Source organism: Macaca nemestrina, chromosome 3 (assembly GCF_043159975.1).
Source record: "Macaca nemestrina isolate mMacNem1 chromosome 3, mMacNem.hap1, whole genome shotgun sequence".
NCBI classification, from domain to species: Eukaryota; Metazoa; Chordata; class Mammalia; order Primates; family Cercopithecidae; genus Macaca; species Macaca nemestrina.
The window spans coordinates 146,463,570-146,475,944 of NC_092127.1; positions in this window are offsets into that span (position 1 = coordinate 146,463,570).

The window sequence follows — 12,375 nt, forward strand, 5'->3', positions numbered from 1 at the left end:
TGGCCATGCCTGTGGTCCCACCTACTTGGGAGGCTGAGGTGGGAGGATCACTTGGGCCTGGGAGTTTGAGGCTGCAGTGAGCCAAGCTTGTGCCACAGTTTAGTTCTGGCACGACAGAGTGCTTGGATGACAGAGTGAGACTGTCTCAAAAAAATTAATACAAAAATATCTAAAGCTCAGTCATGCCATGCAAATAGCTCAGTGTTTCTTGTGTATCTAAGAAGACAAAAATATGTGAGTAAGCCCTTAGTCAGAAGTAGTTTGTCCACTGCATTCAAGATGAATCTTGGGTTTTACTGAAAGCTTTATTGTGCTTTATTGAAAACTTTGAAGATGGAAACAAGTTGGCATCTCTAATATATTTGTCTTCAGTACCAAGTCTGTATAGTAGCTTGAGGAAACAACGTCTGTAACATCTGAGAATGGGTCCAGGTTCAAGTAGCTTTGAATGTGAGGAAAGAGAACTATAAGTTTGACCACAGTGAAGAGAAGCCAGGGTGGTAGAGTGCATGTAATTTATTGATTTATTTTTGAGATGGAGTCTCCCTCTGTCACCCAGGCTGTGCAGTGGTGCAATTTCAGCTCACTGCAACCTCTGCCTTCCAGGTTCAAGCAATTCTCATGCATCAGCTTCCCAAGTAGCTGGGACTACAGGTGTGTGCCAACATGCCTGGCTGATTTTTTGATATTTTTAGTAGAGACAGGATTTCACCATGTTGGCCAGGCTGGTCTCGAACTCCTGACCTCAGGTGATCTGTCTGCCTTAGCCTCCCAAAGCCACTGTGCCCAGCCTGTGCATGCCTTTAGACAGAAGACCTCAGGAACCAAACCGTGGAGTCCCTTGGTTTAGTTTCAGGACAGGCAGGCCCTGATGTTGTTACCAATAGAAGGAGAGAGAATGGCTCAGTGCAGAACCTCTATCCTGGTTTTTGTCACAAAGGTGTGAAAAGCTGGCAATGGCCAATAAGTAGAGGGTAAGGGCAGAGCCAGGTAGTCCTGATTGGAATCCTTTTCCCACTACTCTCTAATGGTGTAATCTGAGGCAGTCTACTTCCTCCCTCTAAAATCCCATTTTCTTATCTGTAATCCAGGGCACAATTCCTTCACTATAGTTTAGTCATCAGGATTAGATGAGATAATGTAAAAAACAATTTAGTGTACTCCCTGGTACAGGTGCCCAATACCTAGTAGCTATGCATATTATCATTATCAATAATAGGATAGGCATTTCATTCGATTGCTGTGATGGATTAACATGTGTGAGTTCTTTCTCTTGTCAGTTTATGCAATCATTTTTCCCCCTGAACTAAAATCATTCTTTTATTGATATGTACTGTAATTATAAGAGCCATTTTCTAGTGGATGCATACATTTAAGGCATAAAAGATCCATTTGATAAATCTCTTAGGATTAAAATTTGACCTATGTTTAAAAAGGCTGATCCAGGATTTCTTCAGAAGTAACAGGCTTATTATTTTTCTGAGAGGGGCACTGGGTTTCCCCTGGGATGTAGTTTTTCGTCTCCTTTGTGGGCATAGGTGCGCCCTGTGTCATCTGTTCTCCTGGGCTGAGAACGAGGATGGAAAGTGGGAGGCCTGCTCACTGCACTTAGGATGAGAGCTGTGGATAGCTGTCGGGACACATGAAAGCGTGACCGACAATGGGAGCAGCCAAAACAGAATCACCCTTGTCCACAAACCCACACCGCCCGATTTGTTTTGCTCTCTCCTCTTCGGCAGCCGTTCCACTGACTTTTCTGCACTAGGTAAAGTCATCCTGGTGTTGGGGATTAATCCTCCTCAAGGGCTCTGGTAGTGATGAGAGCACGAAGCAGATACAACCAAGGCTAAGTCTGTGCTCAAGGAGAAGAAAGACACATTTGAAGTACCTGCCCTGGGCTGCAAAGCAAATTTATGTCATGTCCTCCTTATTAGAAAGCTGGAAATTATACACCAGCCAGACAGTAAATGTCTTGAATTCACCCTCATAGGGTGAATTCTGCTGCTAAGACAATTCTTTTGATTTCAAAGAAAACTAGCACTCGTTCAGTCTTTTCATTTTTATTATTTATTTATATTTTGAAATGGAGTCTCAGTCTGTAGCCCAGGCTGGAGTGCAGTGGCACGATCCCGGCTCACAACAACTTCTGCCTCCTGGGTTCAAGTGATTCTCCTGCCTCAGCCTCCCAAGTAACTGGGACTGCAGGCGCGTGCCACCATGCCCGGCTAATTTTTGTATTTTTAGTAGAGACGGGGTTTCATTATGTTGGCCAGGCTGGTCTCCAACTCCTGACCTTGTGATCTGCCTGCCTCGGCCTCCCTAAGTGCTGGGATTACAGGCATTGAACGACCGTGCCTGGCCTTGTTCAGTCTTTCTAAAATGACAACTTCTAACTGGGCTGAGTTTGACTCTTCTCTGTTAGAAGGCAAATACTGGCCGGGCGCAGTGGCTCACACCTGTAATTCCAGCACTTTGGGAGGCTGAGGCCGGCGGATCACGAGATCAGGAGATCGAGACCATCTTGGCTAACACAGTGAAACCCCGTCTCTACTAAAAATACAAAAAATTAGCTGGGCATGGTGGCGGGCGCCTGTAGTCCCAGCTACTCGGGAGGCTGAGGCAGGAGAATGGCGTGAACCCCGGAGGTGGAGCTTGCAGTGAGCGCCAAGATCGCGCCACTGCACTCCAGCCTGGGCACAGAGCGAGGCTCCGTCTCAAAAAAAAAAAGAAGGCAAATATTTATGCTTGCCCCCTCCCAGAAAACAACATTAAGCAGTTAATAGTAAATCAATAGTAAATCAAGTGTCCTGGACAAGCCATGTGAACATCAGCTGTGTTTACAGCTGGGGTTCAAGGGGCCTGACAGAAGTCTGTTGGCATAAGGTGCTGGGGAGTCTCCTGGGCAACTCTCCCCTAAGTGAGGTAGGAACCAGCCTCATGAGCCTAATCCTCAAATGAAGCTCGAGTAAGTTGTTAGGAGGAACACACCTTGAATATATTCTACCTCAAACCCACAGATAGATGAACAAAATAAAACAAAGAGCTAGAAAAAAGCTGACAAAGTCGCTATACCAGTAGAACTCACTATGGACCATTCTACTGAAGGGGAAGCCCAGGAGCTGGGGAACTGCTCAATATTTACAGTTGAGATGTGGGTACAGTTGAGTTGTGGTTGGTAGTTTTGAGGAGAGCAGTTTTGACATGTAGCAAACTTGGAGTTCGCATCCACAAAATAAATGTTGTAGGTTGGATTCTTTGGGAAGTAGTCAACCACATCACAGCTCAACTTTTCCTTCTGCCCAATCCTTCCCTAGTAGGTGTCAATCCCAAAAGGCTAAGTCTTTGTCCACAAACCCCAAAGTTAATGCTTTTGGGATGAACGCCTACTGGGGAAGGATTGGGCAGAAGAAGTTGAACTGTGACGTGGCTGTCCTCCCAGGAGCTTTGCAGCTGGCACAGACCTTCAGAGTTGTCCCCACTTGGGCTTGGAGGCTGGAGTTTTATACTCCTATATCCACCAGTCATTGAATGCAGATTGGGACAGCCCTCAGCTGGCTAAACACCACCATCTCAGCCAAGATCTTGCCCACTTTCCAGGGTCATTGAATGCAGATTGACCCTGGGAAGTGGGCAAGACCTTGGTTGAGATGGTGGTCTTTAGCCAGCTGAGGGCGGTTCCAAAGGGCTGAGAGCTGAGGGTTGTTGGAGGGCAGGGTGCCCAGCAGCAGTGGGAATGACTTCTCCAGCCCTGAAGCTGGGATTTGGGTGGCACAGCACTGTCTGTTACAAAAGGACTTATCTTTTGAGAGACTAGTAGAATGTACTGAAGTACTGCTGACTTGGGGAAATAGACATCAGTGTGGATTTTCAAAGCAAACTATAGTAACTCACACATTTGGGCATAAGGGACTGCCTTGGTTTAAAGCTTAAGTGAAGTAGGAAGCAGGCTTCATGAGCCCAATCCTCAAATGAAGCTCAAGTAAGTTGTTAGGAGGAACATGCCTTCTCCAGAAGCTGGAGAATCGGGAGGTCACTGGGCCCATTGTTAGTTACGGGGCTATCCTACCAAACTTAAACCAAGTCAGACTAAAATGAATGAGCTACAATCTGTTTTTTTTTTTTTTTTTGGTTTTCCCATTCGAGAAGAGTTCCTTTTTCTCATACTCTGGTAAATAGTAAGTACTCTGTGTACTGCTAAGATCTTATGGTGCTACAGTCTTAATAACAGTAAGAATAATTATAACCATAAACAACATTTATTGAGTGGTACTGTGTGCCAGCACTCTTCTAAATGCTTTACTTACAATTGTATATTTGAAGGTCAAGTCCCTTTGTAATAGACGATGCTGTGCCACCCAAATCCTCCTGTAACCCCTATGACGTAGGTCATTTTATTACGCTCACTCTCAAGATGAGGAAACTGGGATACAGGGAGTTGAAATCGCTCCCCCATGGTCACATAGCCAATAAGTAGCAGTGCTGGGTTGCAAACTCAGGCATGAAAAGCAAAAGGGAAAAGCTTAGAATCAAAGCAAAGTGTTCTTTAAAAGAGATGGTCCCTGATGCCTTGACAGCTGGTCACATAAGGTTTCCCAAGCAATGGCAGTGGGCATGACCAGCTGTCCTCTGCTTGAAGTGGGCATGCTGTAGAACTGTGTCTGATCTATTCACAGCTACATCTCCTACTCTAGCCCGCTACCTGGCTCCTGGGGAAGCACAGTCCCTTTGAAGCACTCAGAGAGAAATGTAATGAAGGATTAAATGAATGTACCAGAAGGATTGTTTTTAGAGTTAAACAGAGTTATAACCCTGGGCAATTTACTTATTCTCTCCTGGCCTTGGTTTTTTCATCTATAGAAAGGAAATGATGACTGAGGGGTGGCGTAAGTTTTGATCTATCATAGAGTCTTGCATAGCATTAACTCCCAATAAATGGAAGCTATTATTAGTATTATTATGATTTCTTTCTACATGCTGGAAGGTGATAGTTGGCTTAAAAATTGCAAAGAAGAACTAAATATCTCATTCTTTTAGTCAGCTTTCGAAGGCTTGACTACATTATCTCTAATGTTCTATCTTTAAGTATGGAATCCTAATTTTGATGTTTTTTTCAGGCACAATTTTTCAACAAAATAATTTGTACCAAAGTAAAAATGGAATTTCTCACTTCCATCCTGCCCTACCCTGTCGCCTTCCAATATTTTCCAGGCACGTCTTGTTTTTATTACCCCTGCATTAACAGATCTACTTCAAGGAGCTTACCATGACCCAGGAAATGGAGGCTGACCAAAAATGGAGGAGAAGAGAGGACAAAGAGACATAAAAGGAATTTTATGTTCTTTTTAAGGAGTCATTAAAGTAGTATAAAATAAAAAACCTTAAAATGCCACACAATGTCTTGTTTAGATAAGACTCAGGGAAGGCTTTCTATAGACATGGAGAAGGCAGAGCCAGCCTGGTTTTGACAGTTAACCCTGGGGTAGAATTGTGCTCAGAGGTCCTGTCAGTCAGCATTCAGTGGCATGGAGGAGAAACCACTTCAGTTATTTCGTGTAGAAGAAAATTAAATCATGGAATGAGGGTGGAAGGACTGGAGGAGCAGGTCCCAGGCTGGCCCTCCCCCAGCTACTACCAGAAGGACAATTCAAACTCGGCCTGGGAAAGAACTTCAAATGGATGTAATCAGGAAGTTGGAGAATCAGGAGGTCATGGGGCCTATTGTTGGGTATAGGGTTATGTTACCTTAGCTGTGCATCTAGAATCAGGAAATCACTGTCTCCACTGCTGGCTTAGAAACGTACCACCCAGGCTGAAATCTAGGGATCAGGAAACTGACTCCAACATTGTGGCCTCTGGAGCCATGATTTGCCTGCTAAAGCTGCACCAGCAAGATAAATATCTCCCTTCCAACTTACACTAGCTTGAATTGGGGTCTTGCTCAAGTGCATCTTCAGATAAGTTAGGAAAAATGTGGTTTGTATTTTTCTAGCTTCTGCAGTGCAGAAAGGCATGCCAGACACGTTGGAGGGGATGTTGAGCTATCCATCTACGATTTCTACTACTATCGTTTACCCAGTGGAAAAATAAAAGATAGGGAAGGCATCACTTCTTCTTTTCTGTTCTGTGTGTTGTTGTATGTACATGGAAGAATAGAATATAAGTGTTTGTAATCAGAAACTACATAACATTCACCATATCTTGATCTCTGACTAATTTCAGTTAACCATAACACAGAACCTGAATTATTAGGACTTTAGTAAAGTCCAGCCCCTTGCTGATACCAAGTATGCTTAGACAGCGAAGGCAATTTAACTTAAATGTTGGAATATCATTGGAAAATGTAGTCCCAGTCCTTTAAAACTGTTTGTAAAACCCATACCCATTAAAACCCCATTAAGAAATAAATAACAACTCATATTCTCTCACACACACAAGCATATTTAATAACATTGAATTTAATGGAGCTGTTTATTTTGTAACACACTTAGAGAATCATCACTTTTCTTGTGGCCATGGTCAAATAAGTGCCCAAATTGTTTTTCCTTAGACTCTTTGGTTGCTGCTGGTTGCTTGGATCATAACCAACTCTCTTTTTAACAAGAGCAGCCTAATTGACCAATGCAATGGCCTGCAATTTCTGTGAGGTCAGGGACGACATGTTTCAACTACTTCTTGCCCCCAACCCCCTGCCACAATTAATGCTCTAGCACCATAGACATAGCAAGTGTGCAACAAATGTATGACTATTTTTCAAATGAATGATGAAATGCATGAATGCATAATTGCTAAATGGATCACATGTTCAATTTTAATTGTGATGAAACAATGGGAAATGTAATAGGGGTTTTCTCATTTGGAAGAAAAGCATTTTGATTTAACATTTTAAAAATAAGAATGCTTATGAAAACAGTACCTGGATATCATAGTTAATTATTTTCCTCCTCAGGGTTTTATTCCAGACCAGATCTGATTTTAAATGAGATTCACATGGTGATTATAACGTGGTTTTCTCTTTCTCCGCTGCTGTGGCCGCAGCAGAAGGAGCAGGTTCTCCCAGGAGCTTTCTTACTCTAGGCTTCTCTTCAAGCACTTAGCACACTTCTCATGCATTCCTAGATCTTGTCATTCAACCCAGAATAACTATTTCCTCAGCATTTCTCACCCCTGCTGAACCCTCATCAATGCTATCTTTTCTGACCTTTACGAGGAGCAGTAGGCAAAGCAAAACTTTCCTCTGCAAATTATAAACTGCGAATTATTTTTTTCCCAACAAGCCTGCAACGAATTACCCAGAATAGTATTTCATGATAGGAATGTCCAGACTGCATTATAATTATAAAGTCAAATACTTTTCTTTTGTATGAGACTTCTGAGGAGCAAAGACGTTAAGTTCCAAGCGTTTTGTTCTCATCAAGTAATTGTTATATTGTGGTGTAATTTGGCTGCCTAAAGGAATGTGATAGATTACTAGGTAAAAAAGACCAGCAATGATTTCATCACTTCCCCATTCCAAAATTATTTTTGAGCACTTGCATCCCAGGAACTGTTTCAGTTGCTGGAAATAAACAGAGAACAAAACAGGCAAAAATCCCTGTAAGTCCTCAAAGGACTTACATTCTAGTAGGGAGATGTATTCAATAAATACATACATATGTAATAAATATAATGTCAGGTTTGGTCATTGGAATGAAGAAAAATAAAGCAGCACAAGGTAGTAAGGGATGAAGTTTAAGCAGATAATAATGTGAAAGAGAGTGTTCCAGGAATGGGGAGTGTCATGCGAGTCTGTGTGAAGAGACCACCAAGTAGGCTTTCTGTGAGCAATAAAGTTTTTTAATCCCTGGGTGCAGGCGGGCTGAGTCCGAAAAGAGAGTCAGCAAAGGGAGATAAGGGTGGGGCCGTTTTACAGGATTTGGGTAGGTAAAGGAAAATTACAGTCAAAGGGGGGTTGTTCTCTGGTGGGCAGGAGTAGGGGTCACAAGGTGCTCAGTGGAGGAGGTTTTCGAGCCAGGATGAGCCAGGAAAAGGACTTTCACAAGGTAATGTCATCAGTTAAGGCAAGGACCGGCCATTTTCACTTCTTTTGTGGTGGAATGTCATCAGTTAAGGCAGGGCAGGGCATTTTCACTTCTTCTGTGATTCTTCAGTTACTTCAGGCCATCTGGGCGCATACATGCAAGTCACAGGGGATGAGATGGCTTGGCTTGGGCTCAGAGGCCTGACAGGGAGCAAGTGCAATGGCGCTGGTACCAAAATGAGCATGGCCCTAATCACCACTTAATAAGTAACAGCGGGAAGGGGCATGGCCGGGCTATGGGCGGGGGGTGGGGGGGCAGATGGGCCATGATAAGGACTTGGGAATTTTTTGGAGGTACATGTGTGATGAAAAGCCAATAGAGGACTAACAGCAGGGGCTCAACATGATCTAACTTATATTTTGAAAGGATCTCTCTGCTACTGTATGGAAAATACACTTCAGGTGAGGTAAAGTGGAAGCAAGTCAACAAGTGGGGGCTTGGCTGGGTGTGGTGGCTCATGCCTGTAATCTCAGCACTTTGGGAGACTGAGGGGGGGTGGATCACCTGAGGTGAGGAGTTCGAGACCAGCCTGGCCAACATGGCAAAACCCTTTATCTACTAAAAATACAAAAATTAGCTGGGTTTGGTTGCAGATGCCTGTAATCCCAGTTACTTGGGAGACTGAGGCAGGAGAATCGCTTGAACCTGGGAGGTGGTGGTTACAGCGAGCGGAGATCCTACCACTTGCACTCCATCCTGGGTGACAGAGCGAGACTCTGTCCCAAAAATAAGTAAATAATAAATAAACATTTGTGGGCTGTTGGAGTTATCTGATCATCTGCACCAGAGCACTGGCTGTGGAGGTGTTGAAAAGTGGTTGTGGAACTATACTCAATAAAATTTGGATTTACATTAACAATAGTGACAATTTGATTTTCATTCCTGCTATGTTGTGGACATTATAGGAAGAAATGGACTCAGGTAAGTAGAGGAATTTAGTTTAAAAGCAGGAAAAACGGTGGCGAGAACAAATTCTGCATTGGGTAGATGGAGATAATGTTGGAACAACTTTCTCTGAGATATTCTAGAAAAACGAAGTATTGAGGATTTAAAGGAAGAAAATATTCCAAGTGAAAGTAACTGTATATTCTTCAGTGCTAAAAAAAATCCCAGTGGCATGTTGCTTTTTAACAACATTCTTTTTTTTCTTTTTGTAATAGACTATTTTTTAGAGCAGTTTTAGGTCACAGCCAAATGAGAGGAAGGTACAGAGATTTCCTATGTATCCGTTGTACCCACACCTGCATAGCATTTCCTGCTTCCAGTGTCTCCCAACAAAGTGGTACATTTCTTACCATTGAGGAACCTACACTGACACATCATTATCACCCGAAGACCATAGTTTACATTAGGGTTCACGTTTGGTGTTATAATGATATGTTTTCTTAGCAAAATTTCTGCTCACTTGGGCTCCTTCCTTTCATCTTCTTTTTAACTAATTACTTAGACATGAGATTAGATATCTTAAAGTACACCATCAGAACTTTGTTGAGGGTATGAAGGAAGAATAGGTTCACATACATGTCTAAAAAAGTTGAGAAGACAGAAAAAAATCCAATTGATTTATCAAAGAACTACATACGCTTCTGAAATAGAAAAAAAGTCTAGAAAAAGCTGAAGCTTCAAGGACAAATACCTGTAGAAAGGTTTATAGAAGTAAGGTCAGAATTACTAAAGCAGGAAATGAGATGCAACTTCCAAAGGCGAAATAGAGTATTTCTTTTTTTTTTTCCTACTCTATCAGGAGCAAGAAAAGACTAGAATGGAGTGTTGTCCTTTAATTAGATAGGAAAGAAAGAGACTCACTGATGACATCAAAAGGCCACAGGGCATTCAATGTCTTTTTAAAAAACCTTTCTGCATGATCAAGTGAATGGGCTCTGGAAATGGGTAATGCATACTTTAGGAAAATGAAAAGGGAAAACGAAGACTTGGAGGGAGATAATTTAAATAAGTGAGATCTGTATCTAAATGTGCAGGCCCTGATGATTTGCATTTGAGGGTACAAAAAGAATTGGCTGAAGTATTGTGGACCATAAATTGAATATGAGTCAGCAGTTAGTAATGCTATTATTTAAAAAAGGGAACATGATTGAGAGATGGATTAACAGGAGTATGACATGAAAAGGGCAAGGATATGTTCTTGAATACTTGGCATTGATCAACCATTATTTAGAATATAATTACCAATTTTGGTCCCTGTATATTAAAAGAGAACCACAAAATGATGAATGAAACAAAACGTAAGTGAGGAATTCCAATGGCTGGGATAAAAAGTTAAATTCTCCATTTTTATGTTATCTTGGTTAAGAGTACCAACTTCCAGATTGTACTGACTCAGAAGCCTAGGATTTGCCTTTTAAGTGATCTCCAAGTATCCATATCCTCAGGTTAACGGAAGTGGGCTTGCTCTTTTTAGAAAAGAGGCAGCTAGTGTATAGGAAAGATTATTGTGAAAACCATTCTGGCTAATTGTTCTTTATATAGGAGGGAGTTGGTATATATTGGAATTATGAGAGTTAGACCAAAAACAACAACAAAAAATACCCCCAAACCCTAAGCTAAGAGTGATTAAATACCAGAACTGAGTGCTAGTTTTCTCTCAAATCCTTAGCATAATAAGTCAGGGTCCCTATGAATGCACTATTTACCTGTGTTGTCATAGAACTTCTGTATCTTAACTCAGTAAAGGGCAGTGTTTCCATAGAGTTGTGATAAACAGGTGCCCATTTCAATGGGAATTCTGGTGCGATGTCAGAATTGCTCAATTGGCAAAATTTGTTTTCTGTTCTTCCCAATTAGCCTTCAAATTGTCTCCTTTTCCCGCAGACCCACCCCAGAACATCTCTTTCCCGGATGCACAGGGCACTTAGGTGGCCTCTTCCTGGCAGTTCAGGGCCCTCCTGTTGGCTCTCTTTGTTGGTCCCCTGCCCCGGGCTGCTTTCTTTGTGATGTCCCTCTATGCTTGGGCATCCCCTTCCTCACAGGCCTCTCAGAACTTACGTTTCCTCTCACCCATTGCCTAGGGTCCTTTACTTGGCATTCCAAAATGACAGCTTATGAATTCTGTAAACTTATTCTAAAGGGGTTAATGGTGGTTTTCCAGTGTGTCCTAGTTGCTGAGTGGCACTGTGGGACTAGCGATATAGGGGAGAACATTTTAGGTGGTGGCATATGAACGTGACATTACATAACACTGAATCACGTAGAGGGAAAATTATTTCCTTTTCAATTTCTTCTCAAGTCTTTCTGATTCAGTCAAGGATAAAGTTTCATTTTGGTGCTAGTGTGTTTTTAACCCTCGAAAATTGCTCATCTCCCTTTTAAATCAAGCAAGTGTAGGCTTCAGGCTCAAAACCTTGGGGGCTAGAATAATTTCTTAGACTGCTTTTTGTATTGAAGTATAATATACACACTAGAAGGGGGCATAAATAAAAATGTACACTTTGATTAATTATATTAGCTAGAATTTAAATTTATTTCTTTATTCTCATTGCATTTATTTACACAGTTTCCTTTTATTTATGCCAGTGATACTGGTTTCTAGGACGGTGATTTAAAAAAAGTTTTATAAAGAAATTTATTAAGTAAAAGGAAGAGTTGATTTAAGGAGAAAATATTACTGTATTTCACTGTTTTTAAAGGTTCACATTGTGCTCCACTATTATTTTAACCTTTCTGGAATCATGATACGGCATGCAACTGCTATTATCTTACAATGTCAATGAACTAGGTCAGGCAAGGTGCTTAGAGTGGTGTAGAATCTTTAGTTGATACTTGTGGTTAAATCAAGAAAGGCCCACATCAGAGCGTTTTGGATTCAATGAAACATGATAAAAATACTACAGGCAGTGTTGCAGAACTTTGCTCCTTAGTTCAGTTGAAACCGGGTTCTTGTCACAGGACCACGAAGGATTAGGAACACAGACTCATGGAAGGGTGAGGGGAACAGAATTTATTCGGCAAAAAAAGGAAAAGAAGAAGAAGAAGAAAAAACTCCCAGTAAAGTGAGAGGGAGTCCTGCTAAGAGGCCCCCCCACCTCACAGACTGATTCTAGGCCACACACGTGAGCTAAAGAGGCCAGGCTCCCACCGCCGCCCACAGTGCGAACTTCCTGTGGCTCCACCCTGTTCTCCCAGTACGCAGGCTGTCGGAGATTCTCCGGGGACCCTCCCCCCTATCTGCCTCCTGCATCTATCAGTAGTACTCCCATATGGAGAAAAATGGGGATGCGGTGTGCAGATACCTGAAGTTTGGGAAATAGTAGCTTAGTGACCTACCCTTCCCATCTGATGC